Raw genomic sequence first — 10,763 nt, forward strand, 5'->3', positions numbered from 1 at the left:
GTGGCCAGCACATTTATAAAGGACTGGTTACTCACTACAATCTTCACTCTTAAACTGTGTTTTTCTGAATGTGCTGATCATGTTGATTGCTAGTCGGAAACTCCTGCGAAGCTATGGACATGGCATCTTACATACTCCATTCTATAACAGTCTGCCTAGTGCCTTGTGTGTTTTCTCTTCAATCATTTTGTTGAATGTAATTTTATGAATCAAATAGTTATGTGTCATTTTATTTAATAAAGTAAGACAATTTATTTATCTATAAGTGCATGTCAAATGGGGTACATTGTTCAATACTATATAGGCCTACATGCATAAATTATGCCCATATTATAGCTAGGCCCTAAAAACTTTATTTTGCATCGGATTTTTCCGTTGAAAAGACAAAACTGATGTTTATGATAGCAACCATTTCATCAATAACATTTTGAGTCATTTTTATCCATAAAACGACACAGGATATGATAGATAACTACTTTCACATCAATATGGTCCATATGATCACAGATTGTTGAGAATCTGTGATATGATCCGGGGATATGATGAAGATTTTGATTCTATAGATCTGTTATCAACATGATATCACGCTGTTCAGTGGTCAAGGAGTAAGGACCCCCGGTCAAGGACACTGATATGACATCATAGGTGATGTCAGATTTTCTTCTGCTGACCATATGATGCTATATATTAACTATTATTGTTACATTTAGGCCTATACCTAGAACTTTTAAAGTCATAATTAGTTCAAACATAACTTTGGTAATACTCACTCGTTTTCGTTCGTTGAAACGGCAAAACATTCTTACTTTTCCTTACAAATCGAATTAAAATATTTAAAAAAAAATTCAACCACAAAAAGTTTTAAACAAAAGTCATTCCAATACCAATAAAATTAATCTCTTGAGCATACAAGCACCATCCCAGAAATAGGTACCAGCCCGATGGGCTGGCGAAAAGCATGTTTTAATTCCCATCTCAACTCAATATGGCATGCGAATGGAATATGTTTGTATGTTCACAGATGTAAAATAAACATTACATTATGCCCTTTATTATTAAGAGCAAAAATTAAGGTTGCGGTCCATTTTCTTTTGAAGTTATTGCTACATTAATATTCGACATTTTTTTAGTAAAATGTGAAAGCCACAAAAAACACATTCAACCTAAATATCTCAGTTTGCATTACTTTTCAGAATTGAAAGTCGTATGTTAAACATGTGTAACAGAAAGAGGAGACTAACAACTAACAATGACTATTATTAAAAGCTGTCACCTTTGACCAAAAATGGTTGCGTCAGTGGAACCCCATGTATCCACCACAAAGTGGTCCGGCTCTCTAGTCTCTACTATTCATATTGGTAGAAACTAGCATTGTAAAGATTAGAGGGGTCAACAACATATAACATTAACAGTAAACAAGTATTTACAAGTAAACACGTACCTGAGGATTTTGTGATCAAAAATCTTGTAAATCAAACACTGCCAATATCATGAATATTCACAGGGTTCTTACATCTCCTTGCTGTCTTCACGTTTTCTGCCAATCAGGTGTCTCTTCAGACCGTTTGTTGCATGTCGTACTGTACTCCTTAAAATATTACAGGTAGCACCAAATTGTCATCTGTGTGTAAAAGAAGTGAAATATAAAAGATTTTTATAGTATATCAAAGTGTGCATATCTGGAAGGATGTTTCTTGTCTTTATAGTTACTCGTATTCTTAGTAAATACCCCCCCCCCCCACCCCACCCCACAACTCAACACAAAAGTTGGTAACCAGAGTTACCAAATAGCGCAGGAAAGGGGTAATTTTTTCACCAGTAGCGAAATTTGACTGTGAAATCAGCAAAATAGGGGGTATTTAATTTGCACAATCCACGAGATTTGGATAAAAGGCAGTGGCGGATTTAGAGGGGGGCGCACGCGGCGCGCGCCCCCTCTATTTTGTGCAGATCGGCGCCTGACTCTGTGTATTTTTGCAGAGTGGCACCTGACTTTGTGTGGGCGCCGAGCCGCGGCGGCGGTGGCGGTGGCTCGGCGCCCCCTCTATTGAAAATTCCTGGATCCGCCCCTGAAAGGGGTAGGCCTACTTTGGGAAATACGGTAATTTTATGTCAATATTTAGTGTCATATAGAAAGGGGTGTTTGAAATTATGTTTGAAATTATAGTCATTGAAAACCTCAAAATTTGGCATGAAAAACGGGGGTAAATTTGATGACAAATCATTGCAAAGGGGGTCTTTGAAAGATTTGGTAACTCTCATGGTTACCAATGTTTGTGTAGAGTTGGGGGTGTAGATATCAGCCACTGACCAAAACCATCAACGATGTGAACTGTAATAAACGTCTTTGATAGCCCTCTTGAGGTATCCAAAATTCTCTTTCCATGCTCCTGAAGCCTCCGCTCTTTGTTTAAAATCATGTAAAATCAGCCGTTTTTTAGCTATTTTAGCCATTAAGCCCCCCGCATAATCTGAAAGCCCCTCTGAGCCCCCCGTAGGAATTAAAAGATCCCCGACACGCCGGTGTTGAATACTAATTTTGTGATCTCTCAAGTCAAAACGTGTCTAAAAGTTTGATGCAAAGGAAGAAAGCAGATGTTTATGGGTTAACTCCTAGGGCCGTCGCCATGGGGGTGTGAGGGTGCGACACCCCTGGCGACCCCTCCAAATAAAAGAAGTAACAAGGGAAAGGAAGAAAGAAAGGGAGAGAGAAGGGAGAGGGACAGAGGGGCGAGGCAGAGAGGGGACGAGGGAGAGAGGGAGGGGAGAGAGGGGATAAAAACTACATTCAGTTCGTCCTCGTACATGTCGTAAGATAGAACTATTGGGCTGGCCTACAATGATGTTGGTCAGGCGTGTTGAGGTGATGTGGACATAGAACTAATGATTTTGCAAGATCGACAAAATATGCGCATCCCATTACCCCTCTGCACCGCGCCCTTCATCAGCACTTTTAAATGGTTAGCCATTGGCATCAAATAGGGGGATTAGGGATAAATCCCTCCGATATATTGATAGGGGACAGTGGCTTAGCGACGGGGGCAGGGGGGGGGGGCACGTGCCCTGGGCGCCACCCTTAGGGGCGCCAAATTGACCGATTCAGCATCTATTTTGCGCACGAGGCTCCTAGCGATGAAAGTCAACATTTTGGCACAAAATTTCAGCACAAACTCATTGAAAGATCAATTTAAGACCGATATTCAACTTCATTATAACCAAAATTACAATTAGTACAATTGTTTAGCTGTAAGGTCATGAGTCTTTTAGCTAAATAGAGTCCAAATCCAAATTACAGCCTTTACAGAAGCAGATTATGCACTAAAAATATCAATCCCATAGAGTTTGTGTGTACCACATCCCCCACCTCCGCCACCCTGCCCTTTTTGAATTCTATGAAGCACAGTGTTAGTATTAAAAAAGCTAAAGTATTTATTTTTACAGGGTTGAAAGTGCATTTTATTTAGCAACAAAATGAGACCACAAGCATGACACTAACTTCTTGCTTGACAGAGATATCGTCATTTAAGGGGACTCGATCTTTAGTGCGTAATTATAGAGGGCCATGGGATTCACTCTATCATTTAAAAAATTATTTGACGAAGTTAAAGAGCCCTAAGAATAAAAAACTGTAGTGTAATTCACGCCAGATACAATTTCTTTATGACAAAAATTAATTTTTGTAATCGATCCGCAAAAAACAAACGTTTTATATCAATTTTAAATTTAGCCTGAATCGGTAAATATGGTACCTCTCGCCCTTTTTTTAGGTCAAGGCCGTTTTTACCATTATGCAGCGAACTATTGTTGAAGCTATTTCACATACATGTACAAAACATTCTAGAGAAAGAATGAGGCCATATACCATGTATACTGTTGAAATATCTTTTGTTGATTTCGAATGATAATGTCATGAAGTCGTAAATTTTAAGGTCAAATTCCTAAAACCAAAACAAAACATTGCGACGCAGATATTTCCCGACTTACGCAATTTCATCATATCATCACATCAGTGTCTTTATTATTTGTTTGAAACCTTTCCCAAACGTTCGTGCTCTTTATGCATAAAACGGCTAATCTATCTTTACAAAACGCGTCTTTTTTAGTAAACAAAAGGCTAAAGATGGCATTATGAGATTTATCATTTATCATTACACTTCTCCACTCAACTGCCACCGTGGCCGAGCGGTAAAGCGCTAGACGCGTAATCAAAGGAAGTTCCGAATCGCTGGTTCGAATCCCAACGAAGCATGTGGAAACTTTTTTTATCTTCAAAATTCATGATCGCATTCCGAAATGAGTCACTTGTCGGTAAATCATGTATCGTATCCTTAATTTGAGTCGACTTTGGCAAAATGTAACGTCGCCACATTTGTTGGGTGGCGAGTTCAAGACACACGACCAGGCGCTTAATTTGAGATGTCTTTTTTAATCATTCCTGACTAGAAAATATTTGATGAGTGCATTTTGCAATGTAGCAAATATACGCGTATAACATTTTCAATTTTTTCCTCCAATTTTTGTCCTTTTTGTGCTGAATTTAACATGCCGAAGTATCACCGGCCCAGTTGCTTACCAGGACAAGATAGGGGTCAATTAAAATGTCGTATTTCAGACTTACCATTTGATTTCATATTAATTTTATGTAGGACTCTGATTAAAATTAATTAATTAAAATTAATACCGAAGAAAATAAAAATAAATGAAATTGCATATCATATTAAAAACATGCATACAACAACAGGTGTTTGGAGAAATCCAGTTGCAAACTGGTCATCAGTAGGCCTACATTCCCATTGTTCTCATTATGATAATGAGAACAATGGGAATGTGAGAAATATTGACCAATGATAGCCACAAAATTTTCCCCAGCATCATTAATCAGAGTTTGACCTCTATTAGGCCGTGTAAAATTAATATTTTGGTTCTCGTCCCTCCTCCTCAATTTCTGGGATTTGTCAGATTTTTTTTTTTTTTTATAGATTTTTCAATTTTTTTAGACTCTGGAATGATTTATGAAATCTTCATACATATAAATAAGTTTATTAGAGAACAAGCATCACTTCCAAGTCTTTTTGTGGTACTCTAGGGGTTTATCCTCAGAATCTCACATTTGAAAAAAAAAAAAAAGGGCCTCATCGTTTCCTCGAGCACTGTTGGAGAAGACCGAAAACTACTGACAATGCTAATTTTACATTGAAAAAAAAAAAAAAAAAACCTCCTCCCCCTCATCAATTCATGAAAATCCTCTGGACGAGAACCAAAACATTAATTTTATACGGCCTTAGTGGCACCAAATGATTTTTTTCTGAAACCAATGCGTTAATTATTAAAATCACGATAATAACTGTGCACGGAGCCCAGCCCCGACTAGCAAGCTAGAAGAAATAGGCCTACATAATGAAAACAATATAAAATTGTAAATTGCACCACACAGTCGGACCAAAATGATTATAATTTATGATAGTTTCAGTCTCTCAAAAGCATCTAATGCAGTAAATGTAATCAATTATACACACCATTATACATCAGCATTCAGCATCAGTCAAGTTTACTGCGGGGAAAACAACAGCGACAGTTTGTTCACAATGCTGACAACTCGACGATTGAATTCGGGCGGGAGTGATGTTCAGCTGTGTAGCTTTGCATGAACTGCGCATGTCATGGTCAACAATGAATTTCATTGTCAAGAAAACCTCATCGACGATCGACCATTGTCATTCATGATGTCATTATCATAACAATGACCAACGTCATCATTTGGCAACCATACAAACCACCGGGGGACTGTGATTTGGATGGCGACGGAACCCGTGGCTAATTGTATTATCAAGGATTCTCGAGTAATAATATAAACCTATAAAAAGATGGTACTAGGCGGTAGGCGCTCGCTACTGCGGCCCGGTTAAGTTCTACCGATTTTGCTATAGACGAATCCAATTTCACGCATTCCTATACCCGGGATTCCTACACTTCAAAGGCCTAAGACCCAGCATATAGCTGGGTCCCCGGGCTGGGTCACGTCGTCGCGTCGTCTTCCCACCTAAAATGTGGCACAGCCTTGGCGGGGATTTTATACTTAATTCCATTGTATGGTATATACCTTATCAAACTATGCACGAGGTATTCATACACCCTCCCCTCCACCGGATCTATCGTGCTCGTCCCCCCCCCTAAATTTAGGAAGCAAAAACATGCTTGCAGTTTCCCTGGATTAATTTGTCATCTTTTCACCCTCTGATACAACCCAACAAGGAATAAAGACCGTGACCCCTGATATCCTCAATCGATACTATTTAATATAGATTGTTGGCGTAAAGAATGTTACCAAGTGTTGCCACGATCTCATACAAGTTCGGCAAATCTATAGGCTAACGGTTCAGTGAATAATTATTTGCTATACATGATCTACGGAGGGGCTTCAATCCGAAGTTGATCGTGGTGGGCACATTACGAAAGAAGTTTCGAGAGGGGGGTAATGAGAAGATGGACAGTGGCGGCGCCAGGATTTTTTTTGCGGGGGGGGGGGGGGGGGCACTTCAATTTGAAATGGATATAGGTGTAGGGCTGGCACTTTCGCACTAAGGGGCATTTCGGTGAGAGCAAAATGTAAAAATATGGGGTCATTGGGTGAGAACATGACCTTTTTTTAAATGAAATCTTTGGGTGAGAACCGAAACAGCGCCTCAGAAACATCCAAAATTGAATTTCTAGTTCTAAATGGCTTCAAATTTCTTTGTTTTTTTTCAAAATAAGTAACAAAATCAGTGATAAATGAAAGTTGCTGTTCAAATTGAACTTGTAATGGTCTTTGGGTGACAGATCAAAATTAATGGAAAAATAAGGGGTCTTCGGGTGACAGAGCATGTGTTCGTAAAAAATATGGGGTCTTTGGGTGACAGCGATGCTGAAAAAAGGGGGTCTTAACAGCCCTACATACGCGTCACCTCCAAAGTTGGAGTGCCCCGGGGGGCATTGGGTTCAGTGAATTTGGGGGGTAAATCAACAAATTTTGCGTAAAATGGCCACAAAAGTTGAAATTTTCGTAATTTTGGGTTTTTAAGGCTGACAAGGCCTTAAAGGGGGAGAAAATATTGTCCCCGTAGTGCCGCCACTGAAGATGGACAATTTTGTGAGCCCCATATTGTATGTCCCTCACAATATACCCTACTCAATCTGTTTGAAACATGCTCAGAGGCCGCCTCAAGACAAAGCAGCTTTCAAGAAAATGCCTCAAGACAAAGTTTATAGTTATATTTACAAAATGAAATGACTTGACTCAGATTTTCAAATTCTCCCCATAGTGACTCGAGTCGACTCCAGATATTGCAACAAATGACTCGAATCGACCATGAAATGACTCGACTTGCTCCAACTCTGCTACCCAGCAAACAACAAAGGTTTGGGAGAAAAAGTTGAAATGTCGAGTTATATAAAGGGTATAAAACATTTTAATAACATATTCTATTCAGAAAACATTTTTCAAAAACATTGCAAAACATTTTAAAATAGTGTTAGTGTTAGCAAAATAGTTTGCAAAAATATTTGCCAAGAATTAGTTTGCAATAACATTTCGACAACATTTTAAAAATAATGTAGCGTTTTTCATAATCAGTGATAATAAATTATTACCTTTATATAAACCGACATTTAAATGTTATTAAAACTTTTTGACCAAAACTAAAACAAAACGCGTTGATAAAACGTTTGAAAAACATTTGTTTGTGTGTGTTTGATGGGTACTACTGATATCATTGTAGATGAATCAGACACCTTCTGGTGAAGAAGCTATCTACTGCGGATATTATTGCAGATAAACTAGCTATTGAATGCGAAATTACTGCTGATGAAGTTGCTGCTATAATATTAGAATTATCTATTATACTGTTGATATTGGCATTGATGAAGTAGCTATCTACTGTTGATATTGGCATTGACGAAGTAGCTATCTACTGCTGGTATTGGAATTGAGGAAGTAGCTGTCTAAAAGGCTGATATTGGCATTCATGAAGTAGCAATCTACTGCTGATATTGGCATTGATGAAGTAGCTACCTACTGCTGATATTGACATTGATGAAGTAGCTATATCTACTGCTGATATTGGTATTGATGAAGTAGCTATCTAACTGTTGGTATTGGTATTGATGAAGTAGCTATCTACTGCTGATATTGGCATTGATGAAGTAGCTACCTACTGCTGATATTGACATTGATGAAGTAGCTATATCTACTGCTGATATTGGTATTGATGAAGTAGCTATCTAACTGCTGGTATTGGTATTGATGAAGTAGCTATCTACTGCTGATATTGGCATTGAAGTAGCTAGCTACTGATGAAGTAACTATCTATGAAGTAACTAATGCTGATATTGGCATTGATGAAGTAGCCCTTTCTATACTTCTTGGCATTGATGAAGTAGATATCTACTGCTGATATTGGCATTGATGAATTAGCTGTCAGGCTACTTCTGATATCGGTATCGATGAAGCAGCTATCTACTGCTGATATTAATCAACTGCTGATATTGGCATTGCAGTGAACTAGCTGTCTACTGCTGATATTGGTATTGACCTGTTGACGAAATAGCTATCTACTGCTGATATTAACATTGGTGAATTAGCTGTATACTGCTGATATTGGCATTGATGAAGTAGCTATCTATCTACTGCTGATATTGGTATTGATGAAGTAGATATCTACTGCTAATATTGGCATTGATTAAGTAGCTATCTACTGCTGATATTGGTATTAATGATAGCCATCTTAATACTAATAACGGCGTGTCCGTCCTCTGTCCGCGCGCTATCGCGTCGCGCGGATCGCTTTCGCTGAGTCCGCGCGCTATTGCGTCGCGCGGATCGCTTGCGTTGAGTCCGCGCGCTATCGCGTGCGCGCGGATCGCTTTCGCTGAGTACCAACGGGCGCAGTGTGTGCAACTGAAAGCATTAGGCCTAGCCTAACAGTGTGACTAGACTACCAGGTGCATCTCATCGGACCAATAGGCCTATTTTAAACACATATTTCAATAAGGAACGCGTGCATAGGCCTATTTCAGTAGAACATGACTATTTCCGGGGTCATCCAGAATGGTTAACATTAAAATAATCAGTTATGGTAAGGCATTATAACCCGTTATATAGGCGTTATTGCGTTTACTAATTTCGGGGTATTTTCGGGATCCTCCTTGGAAGACGTAGGCCTAGGCGCTAGGCCTATATCATAGTAGTCATGGTAGTTAAAAGGTCAGGGCAGATATATTGGTAACGGGTGTTGGGCAATTAGAGATAGGCCTATTACAAGAACTGCCCGACACGAGAACCGCGAAATCTAGTATAATATAATGTGGATATTTGGCATTGATACAGTAGCTTTCTACTGATCTTGGTAGTGCAGTGATGAAGTAGCATGTCTACTGCTGATATTGGCATTGATGAAGTAGCTACACTGCTGATATTGGTATTCTGAAGCGCTAAGCATTGGGGGGGGGGGGCACTCCCCCACACATTTAGTGATGGGGGGGGGGGGACAATATCACCCCCACCACCATCACCACGTTTCGGCTAATACTTCCCGCTCTAAATAGATTTACTGTAAAAATACTGGCAATATTCGCTATTATACCTTGATTTTTGGCTAAAATAGTATAAAATTGTTAATTTCCTCGCGCTCCGCGGCACGCACTTCACCAAATTCAAATTCAAAAGTCACATTCAAATTCACCGTGATTGGGGGCTAAAATAGTATAACAAGTTTTGTGTGATTAACGATACGCGCATGTCCCCGTAAACTTGACCGGTATTTGTCTATAGGCCTACGCCAGCGACAGAAAGGAAGAAGAAGCCTCGGGCCTGGAGACTGAGGAACTAAGACGGAACTTGAGTAGAAGGATTGAAGACTAAAGTAAACAAGACGCAGATACACATGACAAAAGCCGACTAAATATTAAATCAGCAGGGATTAAATATTTCCTTCTTAAAGTTCTTTCTTTGACCCCCCCAACAACTCAAAGAAGTAGGCCTATAAGAAATAGTCCTTGTATAGTTCTGTTTAAATACGCACACTTTCGGTGAACACCTTGATTTGGTATAAAATAGTGTAAAATTGCATAATTTTGCGCGCTTCGCGGGAATAAAATAAATATATATAGCCCCAATGTTGCACAAAATATAAATAGAGGTAGAACCACAGTCGAAAGGTATTAAAAGTAATAAACAATATTGTCAACAACAGACAATGCATTCTTTCAACATTGAAAGGTTCTAATTTAAATAAATACACTATCTGTGCATCTTGTGACTCCTAAATTTTGGTCACAGAAATTGTATGACCCCCATTTTACTTTCCAAAATTTATGACCCCACCCCCGTATATTTGGGAGGGACCCCTTCCGAAGAAAATGATAGCCCCTTATGACTTTATGACGTCCTAGCTGTAAAATCATTCATGTGAAGGGTAATGCTTTATTTATTTATTTTTTATTCTTCAGCCCATTTTGGGACAAATTGACTCAGTATTTCTTTTTTTTTTTCACACGGTTTCTTGTTTAACTCTCTTCACGCGGGTGTCGACTGCAGACGACAAGTTAAGAAAAAAAAATCTAAATTCAAAAATTTCATAAATGTAAATTTTCATGACCATATTTGGAATCAGCATGAAAAATGCATTAAAATAAGTACAAACAAGCCTAGTATTGATTCAGTAGTTCTTAAGATAGCTCTTGATATTTTGAAAAAATAATTCAAAACTTGAACTTTTTACATTAAA

Source organism: Amphiura filiformis, chromosome 9, assembly GCF_039555335.1.
Source record: "Amphiura filiformis chromosome 9, Afil_fr2py, whole genome shotgun sequence".
In the NCBI taxonomy this organism is placed as follows: Eukaryota; Metazoa; Echinodermata; class Ophiuroidea; order Amphilepidida; family Amphiuridae; genus Amphiura; species Amphiura filiformis.